This window comes from Pristiophorus japonicus, chromosome 6 (genome assembly GCF_044704955.1).
Source record: "Pristiophorus japonicus isolate sPriJap1 chromosome 6, sPriJap1.hap1, whole genome shotgun sequence".
NCBI lineage: Eukaryota > Metazoa > Chordata > Chondrichthyes > Pristiophoridae > Pristiophorus > Pristiophorus japonicus.
Genome location: NC_091982.1, coordinates 190,439,193 through 190,454,408, shown reverse-complemented (window position 1 = coordinate 190,454,408; position 15,216 = coordinate 190,439,193).

Below are 15,216 nucleotides of genomic sequence, written 5' to 3'. Positions count from 1 at the left end.
TCACCAGACTGATTCCTGGGATGGCGGGACTGATATATCAAGAAAGACTGGATCAACTGGGTTTGTATTCACTGGAGTTCAGAAGAATGAGAGGGGATCTCATAGAAACTTTTAAAATTCTGACGGGTTTAGACAGGTTAGATGCAGGAAGAATGTTCCCAATGTTGGGGAAGTCCAGAACCAGGGGTCACAGTCTAAGGATAAGGGGTAAGCCATTGAGGACCGAGATGAGGAGAAACCTCTTCACCCAGAGAGTTGTCTACTACAGAAAGTTGTTGAGCCCAATACACTAAATATATTCAAAAAAGAGTTAGATGTAGTCCTTACTACTTGGGGGATCAAAGGGTATGGCGAGAAAGCAGGAATTGGGTACTGAAGTTGCATGTTCAGCCATGAACTCATTGAATGGCGTTGCAAGCTCGAAAGGCTGAATGGCCTACTCCTGCACCTATTTTCTATGTTTCTATGTTTCTATGTCCTGGAATACGATTGTTCCAGGAATGGATTTAAGCAGGCTTTCCATATTTCGTTGAAAAATCGCGGCCGCTGCTTGAATGCCAAATGGGCACCTGTTATAAACGAACAGTCCCTTGTGCGTGGTGATGGTGGTCAGTAGTTTAGATTCGTCGGCCAGTTCCTGGGTCATATAGGCTGAAGTGAGGTCCAACTTTGTGAACTGCTTTCCGCCTGCCAGCGTGGCGAAGAGGTCCTCCGCTGTCGGGAGCGGGTATTGATCTTGTAGGGACACCCGATTGATGATGGCCTTGTAGTCGCCACAGATCCTGACAGAGCCATCCGCTTTTAGGACGGGAACAATGGGGCTCGCCCAGTCGCTGAATTCAACAGGCGAGATGATGCCCTCTCTCAACAGCCGGTCCAATTCGCTCTCGATCTTTTCCCACTTCACATACGGCACCGGTCTGGCTTTGTGGTGCACTGGCCTGGCGTCCGGGGTGTTGTGTATCACTACTTTAGTGCCTTTGAAAGTCCCAACGCCAGATTGGAATAGTGAATCGAATTGTTGTGGAACTTCTGAGCACAAACTTCGCTCCACAGATGACATTGCGTGAACATCCCCCCATTTCCAGTTCATCTCGGCTAACCAGTTCCTCCCCAACAGTGCGGGACCATTGCCTGGGACAATCCAGAGTGGCAGCCGATTCACTAACCCATTGTGAGTGACAGCCAACATTGCACTGCCTAGCAGCGGAATGATTTCTTTAGTTTAAGTCTGTAATTGTGTCTCAATACATGCTAATTTGGGTCTACTGGCTTTAAGTGGCCATAGCTTCTCAATTTGCTGAATGCCCATGAGTGACTGGCTGGCCCTAGTGTCCAGCTCCATGTGTACAGGGATACCGTTTAATAAAACCCTCATCATCATTGGTGGCGTTTTGGTGTATGAACTGTGAATATTCGCCACATGGACCCACTGAACCTTGGCGTCCATCGAATTGACCCAAAAGTCATCCTGCCTCAAAGAACCCTCTTCTGGTCCATCCATCTCATATATTAGTCTGGTTGCAGACTTCCTGCACATTCGAGCTAAGTGGCCACTGAGATTGCAGTTCCTGCAGACAAACTGTTGAAATCTGCAAGATCTAGCTGAGTGTTTTCCCCCACACCTCCAGCATGAGTTAAATTTTCCATTGTTGGGAACAAAGGGACTATGGCCAGGCATTCCGCGCTGACTGTCCCTTTGACTGCTCTTAAGTACCCTATTAGTGGGTGTCAATGGCCCCATCCCGGGCCGCATTGTCCACTGTGATGGCGTGAATGTCCGTTCAGCCTGCCATTGTCTCTGTTGAACTCCTACTCTGGGGACTATTGCTGCCTGGGGAGTGTTGGACTGTCCCTGCTTGCCTGTGGGGTTCTGAGTCGCATTGATGATGTTGACTCCCTGATCCATCACTGCGCTAGAGGCAGAATTGCGCAGGTATATTATTTTTGTCTCTTCCTCCCCTGCCATGAAAGTTTGAGCTCTCAACGCTGCCGCTTCCAAGGTCAAATCCTTGGTCTTAATTAATTTGCAGAAATTCCCCACATGACCGACGCCCTCGATAAAGAAGTCCCTTAGCATCTCCCCCCTTCAGGCGTCTGTGAACTTCGAGGCTGGCCAAACTCCGGAGGTCCGCTACGAAGTTCGGTATACTCTGTCCTTCACGACATCGGTGGATGTAGAATCTGTGTCGGGCTATGTGTATGCTACTCGCCGGTTTGAGGTGCTCCCCGATCAATTTGCTAAGTTCTTCAAAGGTTTTGTCCACCGGCTTTTCGGGTGCTACCAAGTCCTTCATAAGCGTGTAAGTCTTTGGTCCGCAGCTGGTCAAAAGATGAGCCCTTCACTTGTCGGCCGCTGCATCCCCCAGCTATTCTTTCATAACAAAGCTTTGCTGAAGCCTCTCGACAAAATCGTCCCAGTCTTCCCCAACACAGTCCCATTCCTCTGTGCTACACCGCGGTGGCCATTCTCGTCCCCAATGTAAGGTCCTTACTCTACAGTCTGAAACCACACGAGGCACATTCTGGGGACAAGGTCACTCTGTGACCTTAACTCTTTATTCACAGGACTCCAAAGACGATGACCCTGCATGGGTCCTCCCTTTTTATACCTGTGTGATTAGGTAAGAAGTGTCTCCCACAAGTTCACCCCTAGTGGTCAAGGTGTGCATCTAGCTTGAGTGTATACAGTAATACAGTGGTGTTACATTGTGGTTACATACATGACAATTCCGATTACATTACAGCATAGAGGGGCTCCGACGCCCCTCCATTACTCCGGTTTTACAGAAAATAAAAGTACACAGTCAAAACACATAACTAAAACTCTTATAACATTTGACCTCTACGTTTTTACAGCAGGCAAAATCACAAAAACAAATCAGACATTACAATATGGTATTGCCCCTCCCGATGCGATCCCCAAGTTTGGCCACGGAGCGTACAGCACCCTTTGGTGCCAGACTCGATGGTCTCTGTCTCTCACTCGGCAAGTAATACACCACAAGTAGAGAATAATCGCGAGTTGACAGACAACTAAAACATGGGAAGCTATTCTGACCCCTGCTGGGACTTCTATGTTTCTGAAAATGTCCCACCACGGTAGAATTGTGATCTCCAGAATTTTCCTCCCTATCTCAATTGTTTTCTGTTCTCGAGTGTAGAAATGATTCTGTGAGATTACTACAGCTTTCAGTAGAGTGGTAAGATTTTTGGGTAGAGGGGGGATTTCGTAGCCAAAATGTGCAACATAATCTTGCAGGTTTGTGATGTTTTCACTTAGTGAGGTGAACATCGGAGGGTTTAGGAATGGGGACAATCCCATGCTGGGCCATTTGAACTTTTGCCTCAGATTTAAAACAAAAAACTGCTGTCACTCACCGGACACCAAAGGTGTTGTCCATGCTGATAGTGGGGCGCACTGGCAGTGATAGGATTGGTCCAAGTCAGTATGGATTTATGAAGGGGAAATCATGCTTGACAAATCTTCTGGAATTTTTTGAGGATGTAACTAGTAGAGTGGACAGGGGAGTATCAGTGGATGTGGTGTATTTGGACTTTCAAAAGGCTTTTGATAAGGTCCCACACAAGAGATTGGTGTGCAAAATCAAAGCACATGGTATTGGGGGTAATGTACTGACGTGGATAGAGAACTAGTTGGTAGACAGGAAGCAGAGAGTCGGGATAAACAGGTCCTTTTCAGAATGGCAGGCAGTGACTAGTGAAGTGCCGAGGGCTCAGTGCTGGGACCCCAGCTCTTTACAATATATATAAATGATTTGGATGATTGAATTGAGTGTAATATCTCCAAGTTTGCAGATGACACTAAACTGGGTGGCGGTGTGAGCTGTGAGGAGGATGCTAAGAGGCTGCAGGGTGATTTGGACAGGTTAGGCGAGTGGGCAAATACATGGCAGATAATGTGGATAAATGTGAGGTTATCCACTTTGGGAGCAAAAACACGAAGACAGAATATTATCTGAATGGCGGCAGATTAGGAAAAGGGGAGGTGCAGCGAGACCTGGGTGTCATGATTCATCAGTCATTGAAGGTTGGCATGCAGGTACAGCAGGCGGTGAAGAAGGCAAATGGTATGTTGGCCATCATAGCAAGGGGATTTGAGTATAGGAACAGGGAAGTGTTACTGCAGTTGTACAGAGCCTTGGTGAGGCCCCACCTGGAATATTGTGTTCAGTTTTGGTCTCCTAATCTAAAGAAGGACGTTCTTGCTATTGAGGGAGTGCAGCGAAGGTTCACCAGACTGATTCCCGGGATGGCAGGACTGACATATGAGGAGAGACCTGATCGACTGGGCCTGTATTCACTGAAGTTTAGAAGGATGAGAAGGGATCTCATAGAAACATAAAATTCTGATGAGACTGGACAGGTTAGATGCAGGAAGAATGTTCCCGATGTTGGGAAGTCCCGAACCAGGGGACATAGTCTTAGGATAAGGGGTAAGCCATTTAGGACTTGTAAGGGGTTTTCACAGGGTTGTTGTGCCTTGGGTGTCTCTCTCTGGGCTTCTGCCCTCACAGCTTATGCCTGGCCTGTGAGGTACCCTGAGTGCTGCAAGAGCACCCCTGGAGAGACTGTGTCCACAGCTTATGAAGGGGGTTTTGAGACTCGTGCGTCCCCACAGCTTATGCCTAGCCTGTGAGGCACCTGTGAGTGTCAAACACTCCTAACCCCTTCTTCCCTAGCCTGTGACACACAGTTGAGCGTTTTCGAGGCGCTCCTAGCTTCCCTTACACGGTTCTGACATAAGACTCACGATCAGGAGATGTAATACAATAGAACTGAGACAAGGTGATTCCAAGAGGAACTTTAGGCTTCCAATTTATTTGGCAAGGTGTAACTCAACAAACAGCAATACACCAACAAAACAATCCCCCTAAATCCCACTAAACGGACACAACGAAAACCTTTACACCAGTTTAGCAGTACAATGCCCAACCTCCCACCTTTCCTGGCCTAACTGAGTTGGGAGTTCTGGGGACCAGAGGTTATACTCACTACTGTGCCTTCTGCAGTCTGGTGGTTTGTTTCTTCTATCTTCAGTGTCTTCGGACACTGGTTTTCCTTCCGTGTCGAGAGGCCTGTGGTTGTGGTTGTTGAATCACCAGGGCAGGGAAAATCATCACTCCTCTACTTCACTACGTCAGAAACCCCTTTTTTTATAGCCAGATTATCCAGTCCGCCTCTCCTGCTGAAATCGATTCTTCTCATTGGTGGACTTTTGATTTTGAAAAATGCAACAGTTTGAGGTTTTTAGGTTTTTTTCCCCACTGATCTTAACCTACTCAAGGTTTGAGTGGGTGTTGATTGCATTGGCCTCCTGTAGCCATTGTGCTAGTCTGGCCTGAGCCAGATATTTCTATGCCTGATGAAAAAGGTGTTGGAATATGTATGTGGCATTGTTTAAATGCTTAATGTTTTCAAGGGGCAAGTTTCGAGGGTATACAGTTCCCAGACAATTTGATTAGTTCCAATGTCCAAACTGGCCCTTTTGATATTGACTCCACCCCTTTTCTTGCAGACCTTTAAAAAAATCCCAAATTCGATTAAAGTTCATAGTTTCTTCCATGTGCACTTTAGGATTTCAAACTTTCTGGTAGATAGTTCCAAATTAAATTCCCTTTCCTATGAGTCCAAACACGGGGGGGGGGGGGGGTCTCCATTTGTGTCCCAAAGTTTTCCTTCCATCGGTTTCAATTCACAGCACAGACTGATCCCACAGCCCTTTTCCTTCTGGGTAAAATGAGGGGTTTTCGTCCTCCCCTACATAATCCCCCATCTGACACAGTCAGACACCACTCGAGTGTGTCAAAGTTCAGGGTGGTGAGAAAACCCTAGGTCTCCCAAATTGCCCAACTTTCCCCAGTTTAACTCTAAACTGATCCCGTCAATATATATATAATTCCTTTTAACGCGGTACTAAACAGGTTACACTACACGACAGCAACATACATATATGTACTTAAGGTTACAGCAGTAATTGTACATTGAGTCTCATTTCGGTCTCAAACGTAAAACAAAGAAACCTGCCCTGCAAACTCCCCAGGAGCCATGTATGAAAACGCAGTCATCCCTGGAAATAACAAAACCGCCTAAGTGTCACGGTCAAGCTTTGTTTACACGCCTTGAGTGTTTAGCAACGGCTCTCCTGGCTGTGTAGTAGCCTGAGGAACTGCGTTCCTTTTCCTTTTCTCCTGAGCTTACAGCTTGTAACTAGCAGATAAGCTACAATCAGGAGTTGGCCGATTACTAAGGCATGCGATCCCACCCGGATCCATGCAGGTATGTCTGCCCGTATTCCCAAATCCCACCATGCTGGGGGTTTAATCTGGGCAATCTCCCCTGCTAGAATTTCAGTTTTCTGCTCCATGGTGTAAAAATGTTTTTGAGACAAATCCACTGCCTGGAGGAGGGCTGTAAGTTTCTCAGGTAGTGGGGCAATGGGATAGCCAAACTGGGCGACATATTGTTGTAGATGGCTGAGGTTGTTTTGTACCGTGAGGTGAATCGTGGAAGGTTCAGGGATGGGTGTGATTCTGGTGTGTGCCACTTGAACCTCTGCCCTGGGTTTAAAGCAAAAGCTGCTGTACGGAATTGGACACCACCTTCCCGGTCCGTGTTCATACCGTTGGGCACTTGTGGTGACACAATATGTCCCACCGCCTACATATGCTACCTGTGGAGGCATGTGGTTAGGGGCCATTACCTCCATTGTGCAATTGATAGGCTCTGCCCCAGCAGTGCTGAACCCGCATTGTGGCCTTGCAAAAGCGTTCAAGTGCTGGGGGCACAGGATTACCTGTGCTCCCCTGCTCCGACAACCCGAGAGGTCTGTACCTGTCACAGTGTGCTCCCACATTGTGACATAAGGTGGGACCTCTTGGAATCGAACATGCACCCCTCCACGAATGACTCCCACATTCTCCACTCGGTACAGGGGTGCTGGTCGTGGGGACACCCCCATCACGGGCATCCTGACCACCACACCCATGGTGGTATGGTTTGACTTTCCACAGTCCACCGGTACCGGGTAGGCTTCCGATGCTACACGAAGTTGGCAAGGACTCAAAACATTATCGTAAGGGTGCAGTGCTGCTAAGTGCTGGTTGCTGATCCAGGAGGGGACCTGTCCCTGTCTCAGATCCTCGAGGTTACTCCGTCCCTCTCCCAGCAACCAGGCCCCATAGAGCACGCACACCTCATTTTGGGCGGCTTGATCGGAGGCGTTTCTATCCTCCCGAATCAAGGCGTTTACAGCCCTGGCCTGCGCCTCCAATTGAGAGATAATCTCCTTTAAGTGAACTGTCATTGCCACCTCTTCGTGGAGCGCGGATCCCACTACGGTATTCTCATCCCCCAGGACTTTGCGCAGCTGATTCTTTAACCCATTTATCTGGAGGGCCAGCTGCATGTTATCCAAACTGTTTATGGCGGACGCCCCGGTGTTAAACCCCGTAAGAATGTCATTTAAAGTGCCACGCTTCTGCCTGCCCGGTTCGGCCCTATCCCACTGTTTATACAAGTCTGTCACTTTGACATCCCCGAAGTCCAGTTCATAGAACTTCCGGAACATCTCCCGCAGCAGAGCCTGGTATAACAGCTCGGTTTCCCGGGGACACCACGTAGGTAGGCGGACTTCTGTCAGATTTAGCACCACTGATGCCACTGCGTAGTGTACCCCCTGATAAAATAGTTTCTCGGTAGGGACCAACACTAAACCATTCCCCGGCCCCCTGGTTGTTGTCGGGCACTCGTGTGGGACGGTGGGCTTGGCCGTGGGTGGGGGCTTCCTTTCCCGAACTACAAGTTCAGTGGCATTTACTGGTACCCGGGGATTAGGGATCACACACGCCTCCCCGCTGCGATCCCATACCACCCCATCCCCGACATCCTGCCACCACCTATAGAAAGCAATGGAGACCCCCTCTGAACACACGCGAGTGGATCCCCACATACACAAATAAATTCCTTGGTCGTACGCCCACCATTTCTCCCAGCACACCGTGACCCCGCCAGATGACCCACTGATGGTTCGGTAGGTATCATTATCCAGACGTTCCCAGTCCGAGTGTCAGTCTCTCATTTTCCTCTTGAGCTTTCTGAGCCACCACCACCGTCCCAGAGGTATGTCCCCTCGGCAAGTTAGGCATACCTTCCTGCCTTCTGTCACTCTCACTCTGGAAGTGGCCACAGTGATCTCCGGGCAGGGGATGGAGGCCTCTCCGTAGGTAAAGTCCTTATGGTTGGAGTACTTGGTGGAGTTCGATCCCAACCACCCAGGCCATTTCCCCTCATGGGAGTAGGTGACCCGGCCATCCGCCACCGGAGTCCCTTCTCCTGTGGTCACTGTCGGCGCTCTGCCCCCGGAGCATCCGAAAACTAGGGAGTCCTCGGTGTCCCCTCGGTGCCCGGTGCAGATCCTTAGCGATACCAGCATCACTAACGGCCAGTAGGGAGGTGTTGACATCTGAAAGGCAAGAAGAACATGGCCTTGCCTTGAGAGACCTCTCCAGGCTCGGCCCACTTAACATGTTCCAAACACAAAAATGCTGCACCCAACCATCACTGCCTTACCTAAACACATATACTCACAACACAAAGTAACAAAACAGGAAGTGAAAATATATACACTGCCACCCGTCCCCGGGTGGCCAGGCTATATCCTGTCACTGTACAGGCGTCGTCGACCACTTGGCTGACCGTACCCTGGGGACCAGGATGTCCTCCGCTGAGGGGCTCGTATGGTCCCCCTAAATGAGTCTTGTGCTGCCCTCCAAGGCCGTCCCGAGCCCCGGATGATCGGTGGGAGACCCTTGCTAGCGCAACAGAGCACCCTCCCTGTTGTCTTTCGCCGTATCAGTCTGGGGCGGGAGGCTAAGTTAACAGGGGACCACGGCGCCCTGGGCTGTGGCACTCTGTTACTCCTCCTTACTGTCGGTGCAGAGTCCCACGTTATGGGCTGCAGTGCCATCTCCTCCACCTCTTGGGCTAGCCCCAGCTGATCCACCATGGGAGGTTCAGCTTCCCCTTGAACCTTGCTAATGGTAGAGCCTTTCTCCCTACTTCTGTTAGTGGGCTGGGAACCTCTACCCAGTGGTGGGATAGCCTTGCTGGAGCAGTGAACCAGCCCCGGCTGTAGAGCTTCGGGGCCCGCTGCCTCCTCCGGAGCCTCCAAATCCACTGGGGCCTGTTCTTCCCCCAGTGCCTGATTCCCTTCCCTTGCTTGTCCCCTCTGTTTTTTACCTCTTTTGGGGTCAAACAATTTACACTGATTAATGTGATACCACTTCACCCGGCGAGGCAATCGAACCGCATAGACCATAGGGCTAGCCTTGTCGACTATGCTGTATGGTCCCATATATAATGCTTCAAAAACCCCGACCCGAGCATAGTTCCTCACCATTACCTGGTCCCCTATCTCCCATTCGTGGTGTTTGCTGGGTTCTAGCAGCAATCGGTTACTCTGATGCTGTCTGCCCATGTTACTAGCAGCCTGCCAGTGAATCTGTTTCAGGTGTTCAAACAGGTTCCTGACAAACCGGTCCCGGTTCACCTCTCGGAGCTGCCCTTCGGTGAGAACCGGCGCCAACACATGCACTGGGGTTCTCATGATCCGGCCCATCATCAGCTCATGGGGTGAGTACCCTGTGCTCATTGACTGACTGGCCCGGATTCCCATGAGGACCAACGGTAAGACCTCCACCCACTTGTTCGGTGAGTCTCCCGTCTCCTTGCGCAGCCTTTCCTTTAGGGTCCGGTTCAGGCGTTCTACGGGGCCTGAGGACTGAGGGTTGTAGGCGACATGCCATTTGGCTCTTATCCCCAGCACCTTTAGGGTGGCCTGCATCACCTGGCCGGTGAAGTGGCTTCCTCGGTCGGACTCCACGATTTGAGGTAGACCCCACCGAGAGAACACCTCCCTCACCAGGATTTTTGCAGTCCCCACCGCGGTAGCTGTTCGGCAAGGGAAGGCTTCCACCCACTTGGAAAACACATCCACCAGGACAAGGCAGTATTTATAACCTCCCTGGGCGGCCGGTAGGGGTCCGATGTAGTCGATCTGGATCGACTGCCATGGTCCCTCTACCCGCCTGACGTGTCCCATAGATGCCTTCCTTTTCTGAGGGTCTGGATTGTTTGCAGCGCAAACCAGACAGCCCGCACAGAAGTTGCGGACGTCTTCCCGGAGGTCTGGCCACCACCCTGCCTTTTCTACCCATTGCCAGGTAGATTCTGGCCCAGGGTGTCCCGCACCTGGACCCTCATGGGCCAGCTGAAGGAATTCCCTCCGGTGTTGTGGCGGCACTACCCATTTGTCCCCTTTAAACAACATGCCTTCCCGCACAGCAATATCTACAGCACTGTATGGGCCCTCTGCCTTTTCCCCCCTTTTGATAGCAGCCAAGGCAGCCTTCAGGATCGGATCCTGCATCTGGACTATTTTAAGGTCCGGGGCCACAGCCGCCCCTACGCTCCCTTGTGTCCCTGGCTTGCTTCTTGCTGCTGCTATCCTGCCTGCCTCGTATGGGTCCCATGGGCGACCTGTGCGAGCACCTTCCCTTGCCAGCAGGTCTGCCTGCTGGTTACCTTCCCCCCGTGGCTCAGTTTTGGAGTGGGCCTTTACCTTATGGATATATACATCCCCGGTTTCTCCCACTGCAGCCACGATCTTTTCTAGCAGGGGTTTGGTCACAAGGGGCTTCCCATCCGCAGAGGTGTACCCCCGGCGTGACCAAATCGCCAGATACTCTGTACACGAATTGCAAGTGAACATGCTGTCCGAGCAAATCGTGTATGGGGTAGGGAATTCCTCGGGGTGTGTGACCACATACATCACCGCCGAGAGTTCCGCCTGCTGGGCGCTCAGGGTGCATGGGAGTTTAAGAGCCAAGGCAATCCCTGCCTTGGGATCCCAAACTCCGCAGCCCGTGAGTCTTGTACCCGCGGACACTGAACTGGAGCCATCAACATAGATCTCGCGGCCTGTGGGGTGTATCCCTGCCCGAAATCCAAAGTTAATGTCCCATACTCCCTCCACAGAGCATCGATGCGGCTGCCCTGGATAGATTAAATTTGCTGCGAGCCTGGGCTCGCAGAGGCCCTTGACCTTTAAAGTCATTTGGGAGAGGAGGAGGGTCCAGCGAGTGATTCTAGCACTGCTCACTGTCCCGTCCTTAATCCTCCCGTCCAACAGCATCTGCGTCGGGGTATGATGGGTGAGGAGTGTAATGGGGGATATTCCGGTAAAGATCTGAGCTCTCTTTACTGCCCAGTGGGTGGCAAGCAAGTGCCTCTCACAATTGGAGTATCCCTTTTCTACCTCCGTGAGGACCCTGGAGGAGTACACCACTGGTCTCAGCTGACCGTTTCGCTCCTGGAGCAACACTGCACTTAAGCTGTCGCCACTGGCTGCCACCTCCAGGAAGAATTCCTCACCCCCATCAATTGCCCCTAGGGCTGGTGCTACCTGCAGGTCTCTCTTAAGACGGACAAATGCTGCCTCACAGCCCTCGTCCCATTCCCACTCGACCCCCTTATGTAGGAGTCTGAGCAGAGGGGCGGCAGTGGCTGCATAGTCCTCGATGAAGTCCCTACAGTAGCCAGTGATTCCCAGGAAAGACCTTACCCCCGACACATCCCTAGGGACAGGGAGTTCCTGCACTGCCTTTCTTCTAGCCTCATCAATGGCCCTTTCTCCTGCCCTTATCGTCAGGCCCAGGAATTTTACCTCTCCTAGACCTATCTGGGCTTTCTTGGGGTTAACTTTAAAACCCCCTTCCTTCAGTAATACCAGCAGTTCGGCCAGCAGTGGACCGTGTTCCTCACTGCTGTCTGTGAACAACAACAGGTCGTCCACATACTGGACCAGCTGGTGTGGCTGGCTGAAGCCTTTTAAGCAGTTCGCCATGCATTGGTGAAAGATGCTGGGACTATTATGAAAGCCCTGTGGGAGGCAGCTCCATGTATACTGCTGTTCCCGGAAGGTGAAGGCAAACTTGTACTGGTCTTCCCTCCGTACAGGGATAGACCAGAACCCGTTGGATATGTCCAACACTGTGAACGTGGTTGCGGATGCAGGGATTTCCCCTATCAGATCCGCAACCGCCGCTACTGTGGGGGCACAAGCTGGGATGTTTTTATTGAGCACCCTATAATCCACCGTAGCCCTCCAAGAATTATCCGGTTTCCTAACCGGCCAAAGCGGGGAGTTGACATGGGTGGCTATGGGTCTCAAAACACCCTGCTCGACAAGCGAGCTTAAAGCTGTCTCCAAGTCTGCTTCTGCCTCTCGGGGAAAGCCATACTGCTTTTGCGGGCGCGACATGGGATCCCCATCTATTCGAACCTCCACTCCTGTGACTCTCCCACAGTCGTGTTTATGGGTGGCAAATGCTGCAAGATTTGCTTGCACATAGTCCCGGTACTCGGCCGGGGTGTTACTGACCAGAACCTCCAGGTCGTAACCCCCTTTTGGCTTCATTGTACACAGAGTCCCTTTTCCCTGTTTCTTATCAATAACCATGACTTCTCCCTCTGCTCCCGTGCCCACTGTGCCCCATAGACAGTGATTCCTCAAGTCTACTAGGATCTGGCGAGCGATGATAAAATCAGCCCCCAAGATCCCTTTTCCCACCTGCTCCCAGTTCATCAGGACGCACTTCCATTGTGTTTGGAGTGCTCCTAAACGAACTGCAAGCGGGACTGAGAAAAACCCAGCCTTCTCATTACCTGTGAACCCAACTAGTTGATACGGCACCCCGTTTGATAGAGGTGAGGTTGCGGGGTCCTCCGAATGGACTATCGTGCTGGAAGCACCAGTGTCCAAAAGGTAGGCACCCAATACACCCTCAACCTCCATCTTGACCCAGGGTCGTCCCCAAGGGTCATATTCTAGTGGGCACAGGTATGCAGGCTGGGTCTGGGCTAGTCACGGTCTCTGTACTGGCAGGGTTGCTGGTGCTTCCCTGCCTGTTGCCGTGGCTACCTTCCCAGTCCCCTCTAGCGCTGTCCTCACTGCAGCTACTATCTGGTCAAGGGATAGTGAGGAGCTCACTCCACTTCCCCCACTCTGGGCGGCTCCTGAAGGACTTCTCCCCCCATATCTCTTTACTGGGCTCCTGCAATCCCTTTTAAAATGCCCAGCTTTCCCGCACCCGTAGCACACACCCTCCTTATCAATCGAGCGGCCACCCTCCTGGTGCCATTCCCTTTTGGGAATCGAGTTGGGCTTTACTTCATTGACCCGACCTTTGGAGGTTTTCTCCTCCTCCCCTCCTCCATTCCGTTGGACCAGTGCCAGTTGCCTGACCACTGCTTCCTCGGTGAGGTTGGGGTCCCGGGAATCGAACCACAGTTCTGCCCTGGCCTTGAGCCGGGGCAAGCAGTTTGCCACCAGCATCCTCAGCCAGCGGCCAGTCTGTACCGCGGAAAGATTCGCCCGGTCGAGGAGCTCCCCACAGGCTGCATGGTATACCACCCACAGCCTGTCCGCAAACGCCTGCGGGGTTTCCCCTGCGAGCTGCCTTGTCCTTTCGACCCGTTCGAAAGGACTGCCGTCATCGAAGCCCGTAGCCTCAAGGACGGCCCTCTGGACCTCAGTAAATGTACGCTGTCCCCTCCGGCATTCTGCCGGCAGGGCCTGATACAATTTGCTGTCCAGAGAGAAGAGCAGCAGCTTGGCTGTCTCTTCCTCGTCGCACCCATTAATTTCCCCTGCCTGCATCACCTCCATGAAGTGGATAGACGGGTCCCCGCTGCGAGTGAGTTTGGCCAAATGGGCCACCATGGCCCTGAGTGATTGAACTCCATGGGGAATAATAAAGTCGCTCTCCAGCGCTCCCCGACCTTGGCCACCTGCCTGTGGAGGACCGTACTTGCGCTGCCTGACCGGGCACATCCGCCCTGGTTCAGGATCTTTCTGCGCTGGTCCCTCTACCTCCGGCTGTCCCACCATACCCAGTGCAGCAGACAGTGCCTGGTCGCCTGATCCAGCCTTTAACTGACCCTCGGCTGGAGCCTCACATCCCTGCTGCTGAGCGGTACACATTGGTCCTGCCCCCAGCCCTGGGTATGCTACTACCTGCGTGCCCCGCCCCTCCTGGTACCCCACCGGACAAACCACCGGTGCCTCAGGAGGCGGTCGGGCGTCTCTTGCCTTTGGATTCTCCTCTACCCCCCAATACTCTCCTTTGTCCCCTGTGGACCCTCCAGGTCCTATCAGGGCGACCATCCCCTTTGCCTGGGTTAAAGCGTGGGTGAGAGTTTTAATCCTCTCCTGGCAGGGACCGTGATCTGCGAACTCACTGCTACTGGCCACTTTATAGGCTGCCTGTACGTCTTTTAATTTATTCTCCAGTTCCCAAATTTTCTGGGTGTGCCGAGAATTCTGTTCCCGGAGGGACCCCTCACTACCCTTGGCCTCAGTGACCTGACACTGAAGATAGTCCCGGCTATTTCGGAAGGTCTCCTCCAACTGCCGGTTCCTTTGCTGCTCCCCAGCTAATTCGGCCAGCAGGTTGTCCCCAACCACAGCCCGGATAGCAGAGAGCTCCTCTGATTTCTGAAGACTCTGTTCCAAGTCCTTCACCCGCTGGTCGAGCTTTCGGACTTGGCGGGTGAGGCAGATAAGCCAGATGGCCTTTTCCACCTTGTGGTTGTGGTCCTTCCCTGCTGTCCACTGAGCAGCAGCATCCACTGGGCGCTCTGCCCGAGTGAGGGCTTGTACCCAAGGTTTGGTGAGGTTCACCTTGCCAAAAATGTATGAGGAAATTCTCTCCTCCATTTTAGTTTCCTCTCTTATCACCTCATCTATTATATTAACATCTCCTGTTTGCTTATGTCCCATCTGGGTCGCCATGTTCTGTAAGGGGTTTTCACAGTGTTGTTGTGCCTTGGGTGTCTCTCTCTGGGCTTCTGCCCTCACAGCTTATGCCTGGCCTGTGAGGTACCCTGAGTGCTGCAAGAGCACCCCTGGAGAGACTGTGTCCACAGCTTATGAAGGGGGTTTTGAGACTCGTGCGTCCCCACAGCTTATGCCTAGCCTGTGAGGCACCTGTGAGTGTCAAACACTCCTAACCCCTTCTTCCCTAGCCTGTGACACACAGTTGAGCGTTTTCGAGGTGCTCCTAGTTTCCCTTACACGGTTCTGACATAAGACTCACGATCAGGAGATGTAATACAATAGAACTGAGACAAGGT